Source organism: Tursiops truncatus, chromosome 18 (assembly GCF_011762595.2).
Source record: "Tursiops truncatus isolate mTurTru1 chromosome 18, mTurTru1.mat.Y, whole genome shotgun sequence".
Classification (NCBI taxonomy): Eukaryota; Metazoa; Chordata; class Mammalia; order Artiodactyla; family Delphinidae; genus Tursiops; species Tursiops truncatus.
This window is the reverse complement of record NC_047051.1, coordinates 938,953-957,231: the sequence shown is the minus strand read 5'-3', so window position 1 is coordinate 957,231 and position 18,279 is coordinate 938,953. Positions and strand designations below refer to the sequence as shown.

The following is an 18,279-nucleotide window of genomic DNA, read 5'->3' as shown; positions in this document are numbered from 1 at the left end:
CCTGAGAAGGAAATAGTGGAAAGAAGCATCTCTTTATTAGTCCGAGATCTGGAAGCCAGTGTCCATGACGGGCCGTGCTAAGAAGACGGTCTTGACAGAGTGAGAAAGTTCACGTGTCACAAGAAAAGCTAACCTTTGATATTAGTGAAACTTTGAAAACTGAACCAATAATTCTTAAGACTAAGAATCGGGAAAACTGTTTCTGACAATGTAGGGAAACACAAGTCACCTGAACCAGGCACCCCTCCAAGTATTAGGGCCACTGCTGCGCTTAAAACAATAAGTGCTTTAGAAGAGTGCCCTGCACAGCTGAGCAAACCGTGCCCGGCCCAGCTCGGCGGGAAGATACTTACTGCTTTCAGGCAACCTATAACTGAAGACCTTCTCATAATATACATGCAACACGTTCACTGTCTGTCTGTCTATATCCCTCCCTACATAATATATACTGCAGATATAACTACATATAACATATTTTCTATCCATATCATATATTATATATGGTATTCTATATACAACTATATATATAGTTATATATATATATAAAACAGTTTCTCTCCTCCCCTCTCTCTGTGTACATGTCACATCCTTTTGCTCTTGAATAGCTTCAGAAGTTGTTAGATCCATAAAGCACTCTGCCTTATCTCTAACCCACAATGGAAAACACTGCTTGCTTATGATGAGAGGCTGAAAAAGCACAATATTTTGATGGTGCTTGATTGACATTTTCTACAAGAGAATTTGGGGATTTCAAAATATACAAGTAGAGTGTCTTCACGTTGTGTTACCAAAGCCAAGGTAAGTCCTAGTTTTCCCAGCTTAACAGAGTATTAGTTCCACTCTAGTGCTCTGATCCTAAAATACAGCTTTGTCTCTTGTCTTTATCTACAGTGGAAAACTGAGATGTTACAGAAGACATGTACCTCAACATTAACTTTCTTACTTTGAAAATAATGTCTGAGTTGATACGGCAACTGAGCTCTATTAGTTGGTAAACCTTCTCACCTCACTCTAAACCACAGTACAACCCTTTTATCAGGTGGTAAATTATAGACTGCTGGAGTCTGAAGAAACTTCAAAGGTCAGATAACACCATGTGATGTATAGTGCTTTACAGTTTATCATCGATGCCCTCATTTATCTTTACCATTATTATTCCCACTTTGCAGATGGAACTAAGATATTGGATCACAGAGCTGGTAGGTGGTAGAGTTGGGTCTAATCTATGGTTTCCTTGCCCCAAATAATACTATTTAGCATTTAATTGTGCACTGACTGTGTTTCTGACACTGTGATGGGCTCTTTTTTTTGTTTTTTTTTGTTGTTGTTTTTTTTTTGTGGTATGCGGGCCTCTCACTGTTGTGGCCTCTCCCGCTGCGGAGCACAGGCTCCGGACGCGCAGGCTCAGCGGCCATGGCTCACGGGTGCAGCCGCTCCGCGGCATGTGGGGTCTTCCCGGCCTGGGGCACGAACCCGTGTCCCCTGCATCGGCAGGCAGACTCCCAACCACTGCACCACCAGGGAAGCCCTGTGATGGGCTCTTTATATACATTATCTTTGATGCATAAAACCACCCTGGAAGGAAGTACTTTCTTTATGAATTTTGCAAAGGAGACCAGAATCCAGGTCCGTCTGGTCTCAAAGCCTGTTCTTTCCCCTCTTTCACTTCCTTTACTATTAGGAAAAGCATAAATATGTTCCCCAGGCAACCTAGGGAAGGGTTAATAGCAAAGACTTGGAGGACCCTGAAATGGTGCCCACGATTCCCAAGTTGTCTTCCATCTGCAAAGGAGCTGATCACAAGTTGGTCTCTCCTTTCAGTCAGTCTCGGCCTGTCCTTTTGTGAATGAATCCTTCTCTGCGGGCGGATAACATCACAGGTGAACTCCCAGGAATTGCTCACAGGAATTCAGCATCGCTTTTGCTGTAGATGGAAGCTTTCTTGCCCAGATTCCCCAAATCGAGCCTTGTTAAGTAAGAGAGAGTGAGCGAGGGAAAGCCTGAACAAGGTGGCACAAGAATTTGTTCCAAAGTAGCTGCTTCAAAGATTAATTCATGTTGATTTGAGTCTTTGAGGTAGAATTTTTGAAGAATCACCTCAGGGATGAGCTTTCGTGGTAGAATCTGTGTCCCTACCCTGGGGGTTGCCTGTCCCCTTGTTTGTAGGTGAATTCCCATCTATGACAGATTCACTCAAAAGACAGCACCCTCGGCATCGTGGGGATAATAGTTGGGAAGAAGAATCAGGCCCTAGATTACAGCCTGGAAGGCACTGTTCATTGTGAGACCACAGGATCTGCGCTTTCTTGGGGCTGGGGCATCCTCGAGACGATAGGACGTGTGATTTTCTCTGGGCAAAGCCTCAGAGAAAAGGATCCCCATGGGCGGTACCATTTGATACCAGCATGTTGCTGATCCATTCTGTGGTTTATGAGGCCCTGGGTATAGTTACATGTAATTGGTGGTCAGCCAGATGGAAGTTTGGTAGGAAGGGAGCTTGGTGGGACAGTGCACTTTCCAAATTTGGGTCCTCCGGGGAGAAATGCACAATGCTGGCCGTTCCACGGCCACGAAGGATGAGAAAATGAGTGTTGTGGTTCCTAATGACTCGTTTCAGGAAACAGGGCATCGAATGAACTCCTGAGGGGTTAGGTGAGGGGTCCGGAGGAGAGAGCGGCGGGTTTAAACCCAGAACTTGCCACCTGGTCAGTTCCCCAGGGCGGCCGCTGTGAGCCAGGGACACTAGACTCAGCACAAAGGGAAACAAAAGGTTAGACTTGATTGTAATAACCAGATTCTGTTTTTAGTTCCCAGAAATTTTTAACGGGCTCTGCCGGCGACAGGACTAGCGCTGACCGGAGATTCCCGAGGGGCTGGTTTGAGACTCCGTTTCCAGGAGACCCGAACCCGGCATGAAGCTCAGTCTGGCTTTGCTGACGGAGGGTTTAGCATAAGAGACTCCATTTTGGGCCCTTTGTCTTGTTTTTTAACAACAGTAATACAGAGATTGGGGGGCAAAAAGTAGAGCTGCAGAGCTGCCCTGATTCCTACCGTTGGGAGCCCAATTCCATAGCCGCCTTTTCGAGTCTTCAAGTTACCCGATAGCCTCTCCATTCAATCCTTTCTTTTTTTAATTTAATTTTCATTTTATATTGGAGTCTAGTTGATTTACAACGTTGGGTTAGTTTCAGGTGTGCAGCACGGTGGTTCAGTGATGCATATGCATACATATCTAGTCTTTTGCAGATTCTTTCCCCATATAGGTTAGCACAGAATATTGAGTAGAGCTCCTTGTGCTATACAGTAGGTTCTTGTCGATTATCTATCACAGTCAAACTTTAATTTCGTGCCGCTCCACATACAATGTGAGCACCTCATAGCATTATAATTCAATTTATGCCCCAGCCCTTTATGCTGTCTTGTCACACGTTTTACTTCTACTTACATAGAAATCATACAATAAACTCATTTTTATTATTTTTGCATTTTACAGACCACGCTTCTAAAGAACTGTGTTCCCGCGTGGTGGTTTTCATTCTTTCCTGCAGATTCAGGTTTAGATCAGGGATTTTTCCCTTCAACCTGGAGAACTTCCTCTAGCAACGAATTCTCTCATTTTTTGTTCTTCTGAAAATGTCTTTTACTTTGCCTACATTTTCAAAGGAGATTTTCGCTTGACCTAGATTTCGAGGTGGCATTTTTTTCTTTTTGAAGGTGTTTTTCAATTCTCCTTTAGCTTCTATCCCTTCTGTTCATGTCAGTCATCATCATTTTTGTCATTTCTCTGAGGGTAACGTGTCTCCTTTCTTCTCATTAGTTTTTTTCGAAGATTTTTCTCTTTATTTTCATTCTTCAGAAGTTTGGCTAAGATGTGTCCTCTGTGTTTATCACGCACGCGGGTTGCTGAGCTTCTTGGCTCTGTGGGTCGTCTTGTATCAATTTTGGGAGCAAACGGCCGTTATCTCATTCAATATTCTTCTGCCCATTCTCTCTGTCTGTTCCTTCTGGGCTCCAATTCGTATGTTAGACCAATCATTTGCTGTTCTTCCACAGGACTTTTCCTCTTTGTGGTTCAGAAAATGGATCATTTCCACTGACTTGTTTTCAAATTCATGATCCTCTTCTAGCTGTGTAGTCCTTCGTGAGGCCTAGCCACTGAATTTTTAATTTCGGCCCTGTTTGTTCAATTCTAGAATTCCATTTGTTTCTTTTTGACATTTCTAGTTCTCTGCCAAGACTCTCTCTCGCGCGGCCCTCCCTCTTCTTTCCCTCTTTCTTGTGAATCCCTTACAGATTTGTCAGAGCTGTTTTAAATGGTTCATCTGCTAAATTCAAAATTTAAGTTATCTATAAGTCTATTTCTATTATCTTGATTATGGGTCACGTTTTCTGTTGTTTTGTTTTGTTCTTCTGCTTGTCTAGTGCCTTTTTAAGGATGACTGTTGTTTGGGGAATTGTGGATGATGTGTTGTGGGGACTCTGAGTTGCATCATCTTCCTCTCCTGTGGGTTGCCTTCTGCTCTGGGGTGCGGTCACCTCCTGGCTGGGCCTCAGGCCTGTGGGCTCCGGCTGTCACTGTCCCAGGGCACAGCCTTCAGCCCCTGCTGAGCTGTAGTCCGTCTGGTTTCTCCGGAACAGCCTGCGGGCTCACTGAGCCCGGTCCTGAGCTCAGGCTCCGGGGACCTAGGCCTCCACCTTGGCTTCCTGCGTGTCCCCGCACTCGGGCTGCCACTGCTGAGGACACGGGGGAACCTCACACTGATTCGGTGCTTCCCCTCCATCCGCCATGCTTCCTGGGACGTTTCACCTCTGTCTTCAGCCCAGTTCGATGGCCACTTTCTGCTCAAGTACCTGTTTTGCTGTTTGGCGACTGGACAGCTGGTCGGTGTGGAGCCGGCCGGGGTGCTGTCCTCCCTTCGGGGAAGGGGCTGTACCTGCTCCTGGTATGTACCTGCCACTGGTCTTCATACTCTGACCAGTTTGTCATGGTCATGAGGATGGTTAGTCCAGTACGAGCTCCCCTCCCGCGGCTGGGACCAGAACGACCTGAGCAGCTTCGAAAAGCCTGGATGCTGTGTCTACACCCCAGGCCACCTATGTCGGAGTTTCTGGGTGCGGAACCCACCATCCGTATCTTTTTTTTCTTTGTTGTTTTTTGTTTTGCGGTACGCGGGCCTCTCACTGTTGTGGCCTCTCCCATTGCGGAGCACAGGCTCCGGACGCGCAGGCTCAGCAGCCCTGGCTCACGGGCCCAGCCGCTCCGCGGCACGTGGGATCTTCCCGGACTGGGGCGCGAACCCGTGTCCCCTGCATCGGCAGGCGGACTCCCTACCACTGCACCACCAGGGAAGCCCAACCGTCGGTATCTTTTAAAGCACCCAGTGATTTCTGTGTAACCAGAGTTACTGGAAACGTTTACTGAGCCCTCGTATGTCTCAGTTCCTCGCAGGAATTATTTTTCTTAATTCTATGGTAGCCTCATTGTTTTCATACAAGGGAACTAAGAGTTAGATGTGCAAACATTCCAAGGTCACACCGAACGTTCCAGAGCCAGGGCTTGATGTAGCCAGCCCGACCTCAGACCTGCAAGTTAACTCCACGCTTCACTGCAGTGCGTGAGGACAGCAGGCTCACAGGAGACCGAAAGTTTAGTTTTGAATGAATAGGACTCCATCACGTCGCCATCACTGACTTTGGAATTTCCCCTGTTGTAGGAGAGTCATGATGTTGTCAACATTTTTCCCCTTGTAAAGTATTCTGCATAGAATATTTTGTACCTAAAGCTAAGTGCGTCTCTGTTTACTTAGGATAAATTATCAGAAGAGGAATCAGGTTGTCTATAGATAGAAATGTTTAAAAATCTTGGTACATTCTGCTAGAGACTGCCAACAGTGTACCTGAATGCTGGGTAGACCAGAGCTGTGGGGACGTTTTTCACTGGGAAATAAAGAATAGGATTGTTTTTATTTTAACCCAGCCATCTGGACTGGGAAATTTGACTTCTAGTACATCTTTCTGGTAATGACCTTAAATGCACTGAGCTTCACATCTGCCCACTGGAACGTGTGTGGGCTTCCTGGTGGGACAGTGGCGGCGAGAAGAGCGTGGAGGGTGTCCGTGTCCACGGCGTGAGCACTCCTGTCCTGGATCAAGCAGGTGTATCTGGCTGCGGCTGAGTCAGCCATGACAGGCGTCCCCTAAGCCACCTGAGTTTCCTTGCCATTGTTACCTTTTCATAATCCTTTGCCAAATTTATCCTTGGACCGATTTGTGAGGGTTGATAAAGTAATAAGATGAGGTTTTAAAAAAACATGTTCCACCCTTTCTGGACTGACTACCTCCTTGTTCAGCGGTGAAAAGCAGGAAAAGAAGGGGAAGAGACGACAGGTGTGCGCAGGGCTGATGTGCCCAGGGCGTGATTGGGAGAACTGGCTCGTGCTCTGAGTTCTTTCTTTTTTAAAACATATTTATGGGCTTCCCTGGTGGCGCAGTGGTTGAGAGTCTGCCTGCCGATGCAGGGGACACGGGTTCGTGCCCCGGTCCGGGAAGATCCCACATGCCGCGGAGCGGCTGCGCCCGTGAGCCATGGCCGCTGAGCCTGCGCGTCCGCAGCCTATGCTCCGCAACGGTAGAGGCCCCCGTACCGCAAAAAAAAACAAAAAACATATTTATGACAGATGGATAACATGGCATTTGTAGATAGTTTCAAAACACTGTTTCTAGTAGAAAATACAATGTAAATCGAGGCAAGTTTTCAACACACACAACTCTGCGATGCAATGTCCGGAATGTTCCTTCCTTTTTCCCTTTTTAAAGTGGCCTTTTCTGGAGAACTCTAACACAGAATTGGCAGTTCCTCCAAGGCAGAGCAGCGCTACATGGAACATTTAAAGTCAAGCTGAAAAGCGCTTCTGAGGTTAAATCTGGGACCTGCTGAAAAATCCAAACAACTCCCTGACTCCCGTATGAATCTATACTATAGCCAGTGTGAATCTATACTACAGCCAGGTAAAAAAGGGTCCTGCTCAATATTTTTATGAAGGTTACTAAACTCAGAACCAATTTCTGTCACGCCCACAGACGTGCAGGAGGGGGCGCCTTCCCCAGACGACCAGTCGTGAAGACGCCGCTATTGTTTCCATGAGGTTCACGGACGTGTAGTTTACATACAGTAAAATGCACACATTGAAGTCTGCAGTGTGAGTCCTGACGAATGTGTGCACCTGGGAACCGCCACCCTGGTCGAGACATGGGACGTCCTCCTGAAACGTGGGTATCCCTGTGCCCCTAGCCCTCCCCTACCCGCTGCCCCGGGCGACTACTGGTGTGGTTCCTGCCACTGGGTTGGTTCCTGGGCTCTGGACTCCAGGGACGCGCAGGCGGACGGCGGGGCTCTGTGTCCGGCTTCTCTTCTCCCAGCTCTTGTCATCACTCTGTCGTGTGTGTCCGGAGTTCATTCTCTTTCTGGTGTGCAGCAGCCTAGGTTTCTGTCCTCTGGCCGTTTATCCGGTTGTCCATTACCAGCAACAAAGACTTCTTGTTCCCGCATGGTTTGGCTTTTATGAATAAAGCTCCCATGAATGGTTTTTTTTTTTTTTTTTTTTTTTTGCGGTACGCGGGCCTCTCACTGTTGTGGCCTCTCCCATTGTGGAGCACAGGCTCCGGACGCGCAGGCTCAGCAGCCATGGCTCACGGGCCCAGCTGCTCCGTGGCATGTGGGATCTTCCCGGACCAGGGCACGAACCCGTGTCCCCTGCATTGGCAGGTGGATTCTTAACCACTGCGCCACCAGGGAAGCCCTCAGTTGTACTTTTTAAAAGCAACACCGTGTCACCTCTTCTGGGAGAAATGCTTCATGCTGAGAATGCAGAGCAGACTTAAAGGACTTTGAATGAATTGGGGCTTAGGTTTGAGACAGATGTGCCGATCTATCAAAAGTCAGCTTGCGTTCTTCTCCTCATCCCAGGGGTGCGGAGAGCAATCTGGGGAGAGGAGGAATTCCCCTGATGCTTTCCCTTCTCTCCCGTCTGAACCCACCCCCGGCCCTCCTCCTGCATCGGCTGAGCCGGGATGGGCCCCTGTGGCGGCCGTGGGACCTCCCTGGGGCGGAGAAGGGGGAGCTGGGCTCCAGAGTCTTGAGGGAGGCCTCTCCCCTGCCTGTGTGTTTTGGAGAAGGCGGGAAGGAGAGGCTGGGTTCGCACCAGCTGTAACTAATTCCTACGGTGGGGCCCGCACCTCGTGCCGCGTCTCCTGTCTCCTGCTCTGTTCGCTTCCCGTGTCCACGGGGCAGGGAGCCCGAGAGGAAGACCCAAGGCCGAGCCTCGTGGGCCAAGGTCTCGGGCTCGCCTGCAGTGGGATTTGGGAAGAGGGAGGTTCCACTCGGCAGCGGGTGGTGGAGACCTCGGTGCCTCTTCCTGCAGCTCATCTCTCGGTCCTGACCCACCACACACACGGAGAGGGGCTGCCGTGACCACCCGTCCACGGTGTAGGAAACAGGCTCTCCTGAGGGTGGGGGTCTAGGGGCTTTTCTGTTTCACCCTGAGCTGTGAAATGTCAGGGAGACAAGACGACCACAGGCCGGGTCCCCATTTCTCCTCCAGGACTTTGTGATCCAGTCAGAGACTCGAGACTATCACACAGGAAACAACAGGAGGGTGACTGGTGTCCTCACAGGCTCGGGCGACGCACATGCCCAGTGGTTTGGAGGAGCCTGTGGGGCACAGCACGCGGGAGGGACCTCAGGAGGACAGAGGGGCTGAAGATGTGGCCTCTTGTGAAGGCTGGGAGGGTCCAGGCTGGGTGCGGGACGGGCGCCGAGCTGCGTGAGACGCAGGGAGGACCGCCTGCCCAGACCAAAGCCAAGGCGGCGTGTGGTGAGTCAGGGTCCCTTCCTTCCCAAGTGTGGGACGGGTCCTCTCCTGACCACAGGGCCTCTGTGTGGGGATGGGGCCTGGTTCCTGGCATTCGTTCCCCATCTTCACACAAAACAAACGCACGAGTCTCCTTCTTGGGACTTCCCTGGTGGCGCAGTGGTTAAGAATCCACCTGCCAATGCAGGGCACACGGGTTCGAGCCCTGGTCCAGGAAGATCCCACATGCCACAGAGCAACTAAGCCTGTGCGCCACAACTGCTGAGCCCACGTGCCACAAGTACTGAAGCCCACGCGCCTAGAGCCCGTGCTCCACAACGAGAGAAGCCACCGCAATGAGAAGCCCATGCACCTCAACGAAGAGTAGCCCCCGCTCGCCACAACTAGAGAAAGCCCGCGCGCAGCAACGAAGACCCAACACAGCCAAAAATAAATACATAAATAAATTTATTAAAAAAAAAAAAGAGTCTCCTTCTCCAGCCCCATTGCCGTTAGGGATCTGGGTCTGATTTGCAGGCGCTGGGGCCTAGGTGAGGTGGACGCCCCTCTGTGCCAGGCAGCCATGGTCTCCCCACTCCATGGGGAGCCCAGGTCAAGCCGGCAGCTGGAAGGAGGTGGGGAGGCGGGCGCCCGCATGCAGCTGCCAGTCCCCACGATGCGACTTGGGTTGGAGCCGGGAGAGCAGGTGTGGCTTCCGGACCCGATGGAGGCTTTCAGGGCTGGAGGCTTCCAGACTCGAGGAGAGGCGGCAGCTTCCGTGGCGGCCAGGTTCTGAGGTATAGCTTTGGGAATCACGCCTGAACCTGCGTCTGTTTCTTCAGCCCTTACACAAGTAGTGCTGTAAACTGCTGAGTATCCTACAATAACTCTCCTGCTAAAACTCAGCGGCAGTGGCTTGTTCTGGACCTGAGCCCTCCTGACACAGCCTCGCCCTGGTCTCACACACACAAACAGCCGTGAGGATCTTCAGCAATTGAGGATGAATGAAGTCATACACGAGGCATGTTGCTCCCCTTGGGAAAGAGAAAGAGGTTCTGTTAAGACGGCTCCTAACAGAATTCATCCTGGGAGCTGAGAGCTAGCAAAGCTGGGCCGGAACCACGGCCACCCCGCCAGCCCCTGGGTGTGTCACCGGGAGCGTCTGCAGAATCAGCACAATGATCCTCCCACTTGTGGTTTCTTACGGTTTGCTTGGCGCCAAGACAATTAAATGCTTCTCAGAAAGCAAGCTCCTAGGAGCGAGGGAAGATGAATCTCCACCTGATAATTCATCATGTCTTCTGCATCTAATTTAACCACCAAAGGAAGATGGTTCTCTCGCTCTCCCATCATCAGGGCCTGGGTCGCTCTGTCTGGGACTCTGGGCAGGGGCACAGTCGATTTCCAAAGACAAGCTGGTTGTCTGGCCTCCTTCCTCTGTGTCGCCCAGTGAACAAGCCTCCAGCCTGAGAGGGAGAAGAGAACGCAAGGGCAGGAGAGCGCTGTCCTGCGCAAACCCGGCACGTGGTTACTGGGTGTGTGAGCAACGGGTCTGAGGGGGAAGCACGCCCCTCAGAGGCGGTCTGCAGCCGGGGAGCAGGGGCGCCGTCATCCGCGAGGTCGCCCACGTTGAGCGCTGGGTTCTGGGTGTTTGCTGATCTGCCACCGGCACTGCCCTCGCTGGGCCCCCCTTGGCTCTCCAGGCCTGACCGTGGCCACGTCCCTCACCATCTACCCTCCTGGCCGGCCATCTCCCAAACACAGGGTTAATCAGGCCGCTCCTCTGCTGGCAGCCAGGTAAAGTGTTAACGTCCTATCTTATCTGTGCCCATGGCCTCTAAGCCTTTCCCCATTTGAATATTGAAACGTAAGATTACCAAGATCACCCTGGACACCAAGAAACCTCGCCCACCTCCCAGCCCGTCCAGATCAGCAGTGAGAACATAAACCTTGAAGCCTGAGGGGGCCTTAGGGACCAAGGCCAGGGCTCGCCAGCATTTAAAGGTCAGGCTGGAAAAGGACGAAAGTAAAAGTGGCCGTGGAGGAGTGGTAAAGAGACTGCGATGGGACAGAAACAGAGAAGAGTGTGGTGAGAACCAGAGTGGCCCAAAGTGGCAGGTTCTAAAAAGAGGTCAAGTACGTGAGGACAGGGAACCGATGCAGTGGGGCGGGGGGCGGCGTGGGGGCAGTGAGGACAGACGTCCAGTGGAGACCGTCTGTGAAGGGGACAGAGAAATGAAGGGGAGGTAGAGGACGGGGGTCGGGGGACTTTAGACGTAAAGGAGGTGCTCCGCACCACAGCACGCTCCGTGCTGTTAGGAGTAACCCTCAGGTGACAACCCTCCAGTGAGGGGTCCAGAGGGTGTGGGACCGAGGGGTCCTCAGACTGGACGCATCGCCCACTGCAACAGGGGGACTGACAGGCTGAAGTGGACCGCCAGGGAGTTCCGGTCGACAGAGGTGAGTCAAGGTCATGGGCTGAGAGGACGCAGGTCGAGAAGGCTTGGGGGAGGAGGAAAGGCCAACTCTGAAACGGCCACTGGTAGAGTGGGTGACGGCGGCAACTTCAGTGACTCTCCCCATGAAACTGAGACACGCTCGCTCCCGCCATATTCCCGGGGCTGGGAGAAGCAGGGCTGGGTTTGGCTTCTCTGTGGGCACTCAGGGGCCTGTGCTAGCCCCGGAACACCAGCTGCTCCCTGGGGCGGCCCGGGGAGCCAAGGGGGGCCCCACACTGCCGGGAAGGCCACCGGCCATCCTCTCTCTTGGCCCTGGGCCCCCCTGAGGAGAGGTGGAATTGTGGGACACCAACACCTCCACTGCTGACCGAGTGGGTGCGTCCGAGACAGGATGGTGAGACATTTACCTTTCCACAAACCAAAAGAGTTCACTTAAAAAGGTGCCCTCAATTACACTAAATGGGCTGTTTTAAGTGGGTCTGTATAGACAACAAAAACTACAGGTTTTTTAAAAAACAGCTTTATCGAGATAGAGCTCACATACCAAACAGCTCACCCGTTTAAAGTGTGAAATTCAGCATTCTTAGTTTATTCACAGGGTTGGCAACCACTGCCACAGTAAACTTGAGAACATTTCTATCCATCCATAAAGAAGCCCCACAGCCATTAGAAGCCCCTCCCCGTTCTCCCTCTCCCCTCCCCGTTCTCCCTCCCCCCTCCCCGTTCTCCCTCCCCTCTCCGTTCTCCCTCTCCCCTCCCCCGTTCTCCCTCCCCCCGTTCCCCTCCCCCCTCCCCCGTTTTCCCCTCCCCCCCCCATTCTCCCCCTCCCCTCCCCATCCTCCCTCCCTCCCCATTCTCCCTCCCCTCCCCATTCTCCCTCTCCCCTCCCCATCCTACTTCCCCTCCCCATCCTCCCTCTCCCCTCCCCATTCTCCCTCTCCCCTCCCCATTCTCCCCCTCCGCATTCTCCCTGCCCCCAGCGAGCCCCAATCTACTTCCCATCTCTGTGGATTTGCCTAGTCTCGATACTTCGCATAAATGGGCTTGTACAATGTTTGGCCTTTTTCCTGACTTCTTTCACTGAGCATAGCGTTTCCAAAGCTCACCCACGTGTGTCAGCACCTCGTTCCTCTTCGTAGCCTCCTAACAGTCCTGTACAGATGGGTCACATTTTATTTTTTCATCAGTTGATGGTCATTTGGGTTGTTTCCACTTTCAGATTATAGAGCTTTTTTTTTTCTTATAATTTTATTTATTCATTTATTTTGGCCACGTGGCACACAGGACTTTAGTTCCCAGACCAGGGATCGATCCCGTGCCCCCTGTGGTGGAAGCGCGGAGTCTTAACCGCTGGACCGCCAGGGAAGTCCCAGGTTACAGAGCTTTTTAAAACGACTCACAACACAGTTTCTCCACTCACTGTCCCGTGGGGGAAAGCTCGGCCGACGCATGTGGTTCAAGCCCGGGCTCGTGGCGAGCGCTCCTCCCTGCGACCGCAGGCCCCAGCAGTGCCGGCCGTCGTCGGGAATCACGCCCTAGGAACTCCGCACACAGCTGAAAGTCAGCCTCACTGCTCTTGACACACTTGTCGAGTTGCTTCAATATCTACCCTGAGAAGCTCCATCCCGACAGGCACAGTCTAGCTTGAGCCGGGGTCTAGTACTGTTTTAAAGGCCATGACTCAGCGCTGCCCCACTGTGCAACACTTTTCTAATCTGATCAGCTGAGCTTCGTTGTATGATCAGATAGCGAGATGAAAAATGTTCGTTTTGGTTACAGGCTGCAGCTGCGTCCTGGAACCTTCTTCAGGCCGCGTGTGCAGGAGGTAAGACATTAACATGGGTTTAGGGCAAGTTTCCCCTCACAGACGTGATGAAGCTCGTCAGCCTTCCAGGGGTCCCTGTGGACCCCCCGGGGTCCTCCTGTTTCTCAGGTTTCACTCCTGCTGTTGGGCCCAGGCAGGGAAAAGCCCCGACCTCCAAGCCTTGGGCAGAGTGAAGAGAAGGTCACTGCCGGTGTCAGCTTCAGTCCGCTGGAAAAAGGAAAACAGAGGCGATTGTGTTCTCTGGAAGCCAAGGCTCCCAGCACAGCGTCTCCTGTTTTCAAAGTAGGAACGTGTCCACAGCTAATATTTGGATGGGCCCGCAGGCGTCTTTCTGCTGCGGAGGCCTGGGCCGGTCCCTTCAGAGACAAAGAGCTCCTGCTGGGCGCCTGGGGAGAGGGGTGTTTGGCTGAGGGAGGGCAGGGCCAGCCTGATTGGGCTCTTCTTGTTTTAGGCAGAGTTTTGCAAAGGGAGCGGCTAAAGCAGAGTGTGGGGTGTCTGCTCCAGAGACCCTCTGTTTCTCCACCCAGCACGGCCGGTTCCTTCAGGCGCGGCCAAGGACAACACTGGCCCACGAGCCTGGACCACATGGAGCTCTCGCTGCAGAGAGAGTTAGGAAGCAAACAGAGCTCACTCGGCCCAGCCCCGCTCAGCCGGCTCCTCTGAAGCCTCACCCAGGGCGGCAACGCGCGGGCAGGCAGTGGGCCTGGGCCGAGCCTGGGCACCTCCCGCCCACAGACAGCAGAGGGTCTGAGCAGGGAAAGCACGGCCGGGCCCCGATGCACACGTGGTGCAGGTGCAATGACCTGAGAGGCCGTGAGCCATGTGCAGGGAGGTGGCGGGGAGTGCCCCAGGGATGACTTGGTCCGTTTTTAAAGGGCAAGAAGTCCTCTGGAACAGCACAGGGGCAGGGAAGAGGGCTGCGGAGGGAGGGGCGGCACCCCACGTCGCAGGAGCAGGTCAGGCAAGGGCCCAGGTGCAGCCGTGAGATGCGCCGGCGTGAGTGAGCTTAGTGATGCGTGTGGGTAGCCACGCAAGCGACTGGCCATCGGTCTGCAAAGTCCGGTGTGGACGCTCCTCTGTGGACACTCATCACAGTTTATTACGTTATTTTTAAAATTGTCAGTCTTCTCACTAGATTGTAAAAGTCATATCTATTTCATCAACCTTAAGAAGAACTTGGGGACTTCCTGGTGGTCCAGTGGGTAAGACTCCACGCTCCTAATGCAGGGGGCCCGGGTTCGGTCCCTGGCTGGGGTACGAGATCCTTCATGCCACAACTAAAAGATCCTGCGTGCCCCAACTGAGGCCCGGCACAGCTAAAATAAATATAAATAAATAAACATTAAAAAAACAAAACCTTAAGAAGACTTGAATAACTGGAGAGCCGTATTTCATGGTCCTAGATGAAAAAACTTCATTTTGCAAAAATGGCAACGTTCCACATTAAACTATAAATGTTTAATGTAGTCCCAATGGGATGCTTTTGTAATGTGAATCTAGATTTAAATTCCATCAGATTTTTAAATGAAGAATCATATTTGCAATCACATATTGAAACTGTCATAATAAAATAGATGGTGCTCATGTAGGAACAGCTAGATCAACAGACCAGAGGAGGAAATTTAGAAACAAAATTAGGCGTATGTGGTAATTCAGTTATTATAATGGTCACACTGTAAGTGGTGTTGGAATAACTGATTGGTCGTTTGGAAAACAAGTCACCCGAATGGGGGCGCACGTGTGCGGTCCAGGTGTTCTCAGCTCACAGCGCAACGCGTCTGCCCCTGCATCCGCCAGCTCTGTGGTCTTGCACAGCCAGGGGACGTCAGTGTGTAAGAAGGAGTAACGTGTCTTCTGGGCATCGGCCCCCATCTGTCCACCTGCTAAGTACGCCTGGGGCCCTGCATCTTGTCCAGGAAGGCTTGTGTCCCCTGTGGGGGGTCGTGTCCTCTGAAAGACTCTTCTTTGAGACCGTGGGGTACAGTGGATAAACGTCCGCCTCCAATGGCTGGATTTACATTTAGGGAGAGGCTGGCCCTTCTCCCAGGGGGGGGAAGAGCCAACCAGGCAACTTACGATGAATTCACTGGTGGGCTTTTTGGGAAAGGTTTCAAAGTGAAGGACTGCCAGGAATGTTATTAGGTGTATTCAACAATATGATTGTAAACCAATTCCGTTAAGATTACTTGAGTGCCTAGAAAGGGGCAAGAAAAAGCCAGGAAGAGCTTTTAGCAGAAGCTGGTGAGAGGGCTTTGGAGAGGGCAAGCGGGGCTGGTTGCGCAGCCGTGTGAGTGCACTTCATGTCCGAGCCGTGCACTTAAGGCCGTTAGAACGGCAGGTTTTATGTACATTTTACCACCTTAAAGAAAAGGAGGGGGAGGAAAGAGAGCTGAAGGTGAGCTGCCCGCCCTGTGCCCTGAGCCCCCTCTTCCCTGCCCTTCAGCGCCCGCAGGCCCCGCCCAGTGGGTGCTTGTCTCCTTTCTCCATCTGTCAGGAGGGTCCCTTGCGCCCAGGCTGCAGCCTCTCAGGACACCCCTCCACCAGGGCCTCCGGCAGTCCCCCTTCCCCCCCACCCCGCACGTCCTCGTGTCCCCACAGCTGCACGGCCCGCACTCTGTCCCCATCTGACGCTCTCAGTGCGGAGACCACCTGCGTCCTCCCCCCGCCGCCCGCACGGGATGCGCTCCGTTCCCGCTGGAAAAAGCAGCCAACGGGTCCGAACCTCGTGCTTGTACTGCGGCCGCCTCGGAGCACCTGCTGCCCACGGCGGGGCTGCACACAGAATACTCAGGACCGAGGATGCACATATTTACATCCTGAACTCGAGTGCGGGCATTTTCCTGGACTTGGGGCTACAGAAACATATGTATAATACTGATATATTCTTAGTGAAGATTGTAGATGGAAGATAGAGAAAAAATAACTAATAATTTGCATCGTAATTCACATTAATTATTTTTCTTATAATACGTTATTATTCCTGTTACCATCAAGCAAGCCAAAGCTTACTGATAAAACATTGTCAGGTGAGGTGACTCAGGTCTCATGGTTTTGGGTGAAAACTCTGTGATTCAAGCTCAAGTGTCTGATTCCCAAGCACAGGTTTGTTTTTCAGAGGAAACACAGCTAGAATAAATTGCTGGAATAAATCAGTCATTAATGATCCATGTCGACAAAGGGAGAGAGTGTGTTTGAAATCACGGAATCACCACCCCTACACGCACTGGCCCCAGAGCTCACTAAAATGCTTAGAGGCTTAGGGTCGGGGCAGAAACCGTGGGCATTTGGCCTTGTCTCGCATAAGCTCTCTTTGTGGAAATAGTTGAGTAAGATAAGACACAGTCTCTTTCTCTCAAACACAAATCGCGTACCGGTTTAGGAAATCAACATACACAGAGTTGAGAGAGACTTAGGCAAATTTTGATTTTTTATAGTCATATAAGCGATTTAAGTGCAGGATAGAAAATTTTTAAAGATACATAAAGAAAATGATACAATCTCACATAGTCCTGCACCAGTGACAACCACAGACAACGCTCTGGCACACCTGGTGGAACGTGAATCCACGCTGACTGAGACCACAGAGCTGCATACGGTAGCACCTCACAGCCCACCCGGTCCCAGCCTTCCCTTTAGGGGCAGAGCCACACAGGGACCAGGTGGCCGTGACCCGGCGGCGGCCTGGGCCGAGGCCAGTGCTGTCTCCACCTTTCCCTCCATCCTCAGGCAGGGCCCCTGTACTCTGGGGGACACACCTCCAAGGTCACCCAGACCGGCTCCTGGGACAGCTGGACCTGCCCCCGTACCAGGACAGACGGGCCTGCGTCAGAAAGGCAGCCTGACCCTCAGAATGTCCCTCTGCTGGGCTCAGGCGGCCACCCAAAATCTGTCCTCCTGTTCCCCGTTCCACCAATGACACCTCAGCAGAGTGTTAAAGTGACACGACTTTCCGGCACCCCTCCCGCCTGTTCGAGGGGCTGATTTCCACTTATGGGGGTTTATTTAGATGGTTTCCTCTGACGGCATCCCCGGTGTCCACCTGGCTTCCGGGCCAGCTCTAAACGGCTCTGGGGCCAGCCTACTGCCACGGAAGTTGGCACCGCCAGACGCAAGGACCCCAAGCATTTTGAAAATTAATTAATTAATTTTTTGACGCTCACTATATTCATACTTCTTGGATATTTTATAGTAAGAAAGTATTCACATAATCCTTGAGTTTTGTGGGGGTTTTTTGGCTGTGTTGGGTTTTAGTTGCGGCACACAGTCTCTTTTGTTGCGGCGCACGGTCTCAGTAGGTGTGGCGCACGGGCTTAGATGCCCCACGGCATGTGGGATCTTAATTCCCCAACCAGGGATCGAATCCGCAACCCCTGCATTGGAAGGCGGATTCTTAACTACTGGACTGCCAGGGAAGTCCCCCCAAGTATTTTTATCTTTGGGACTTTTTGGTGTGTGACGTTTTGAAGTTATTTTGTAATGGGAAGGAAACTAGCCCCTACTGGATCGCTGTGATGCACAGGTGTTATAACAGGTACTTTATGTAATTCTGTCCTTTTTTTCTCACAACCATCCTTATCATCCCCATTTTACTCATGAGGAAACCCAATCATATAGGTAATAAACAGTCAAACAAGGCTGAAATTCAGATCTAACTCTAATATGCTTTCTTCTGTGAACGCTGCTGCTTCCAGGAATGTCATCTTAAAGTCTTCGCACATTCTAAAGTGTAGTTTGTCCGAGTGACAGTCACTCCCCAGGGGCCGAGCATCCCTTTGACATACAAAGTGGCCAGTCAGCATTTATGACATACTTAGTAGATGTTCCCTCACGAGTTGTGGCGTAAAAGGAAAAAAGTCGAGCAAGGTAGGAGGTTGTTGGGTCTGAGCCCCAAAAGCTCCGGGGCAGAATCGAGTTTCGATGGGGTGGAGTCCTGGGTGGTGACGGGGCGAACCCAGGCCTTTCTCGGGAGCAGCCGCAGGCCATTACCTCGGCCGTGATGAAGGGTCCAGGGCAGAGTAACGCGAACCCACCCAGCGGCGCTGAGGCGGGCTGCACGCTGAATTAGCTAGAACCCGTTTTTCTGGGACGGAAAGTATGAGTGAGTTAAGTGGCCCAAATATACGCCTAGACCTACAAATGACCCAGG

At 51.8% G+C, this 18,279-nt stretch overlaps 2 long non-coding RNA genes across 2 annotated transcripts in view; one reads left to right on the top strand and one right to left on the bottom strand.

Annotated features, from left to right (window-relative positions):
- Positions 1 to 9,300: 9,300 nt before the first annotated feature.
- On the bottom strand, positions 9,301 to 10,291 carry LOC117308826 (uncharacterized). The gene is made up of 2 exons (XR_004523061.2): positions 10,055 to 10,291; positions 9,301 to 9,883 (listed from the first exon to the last, which is right to left on the bottom strand). It is a non-coding gene; the product is annotated as an uncharacterized lncRNA (long non-coding RNA).
- Positions 10,292 to 11,132: 841 nt separating this feature from the next.
- LOC109550269 (uncharacterized) overlaps positions 11,133 to 18,279 on the top strand; it is a 7,406-nt gene continuing 259 nt past the window's right edge. The window contains exons 1-3 of the long non-coding RNA XR_004523060.2: positions 11,133 to 11,309; positions 13,088 to 13,133; positions 13,585 to 18,279. The exon at positions 13,585 to 18,279 is cut by the window's right edge and continues 259 nt beyond it. This is a non-coding gene — a long non-coding RNA (uncharacterized lncRNA). The remainder of the gene's footprint in view (positions 11,310 to 13,087; positions 13,134 to 13,584) is intronic.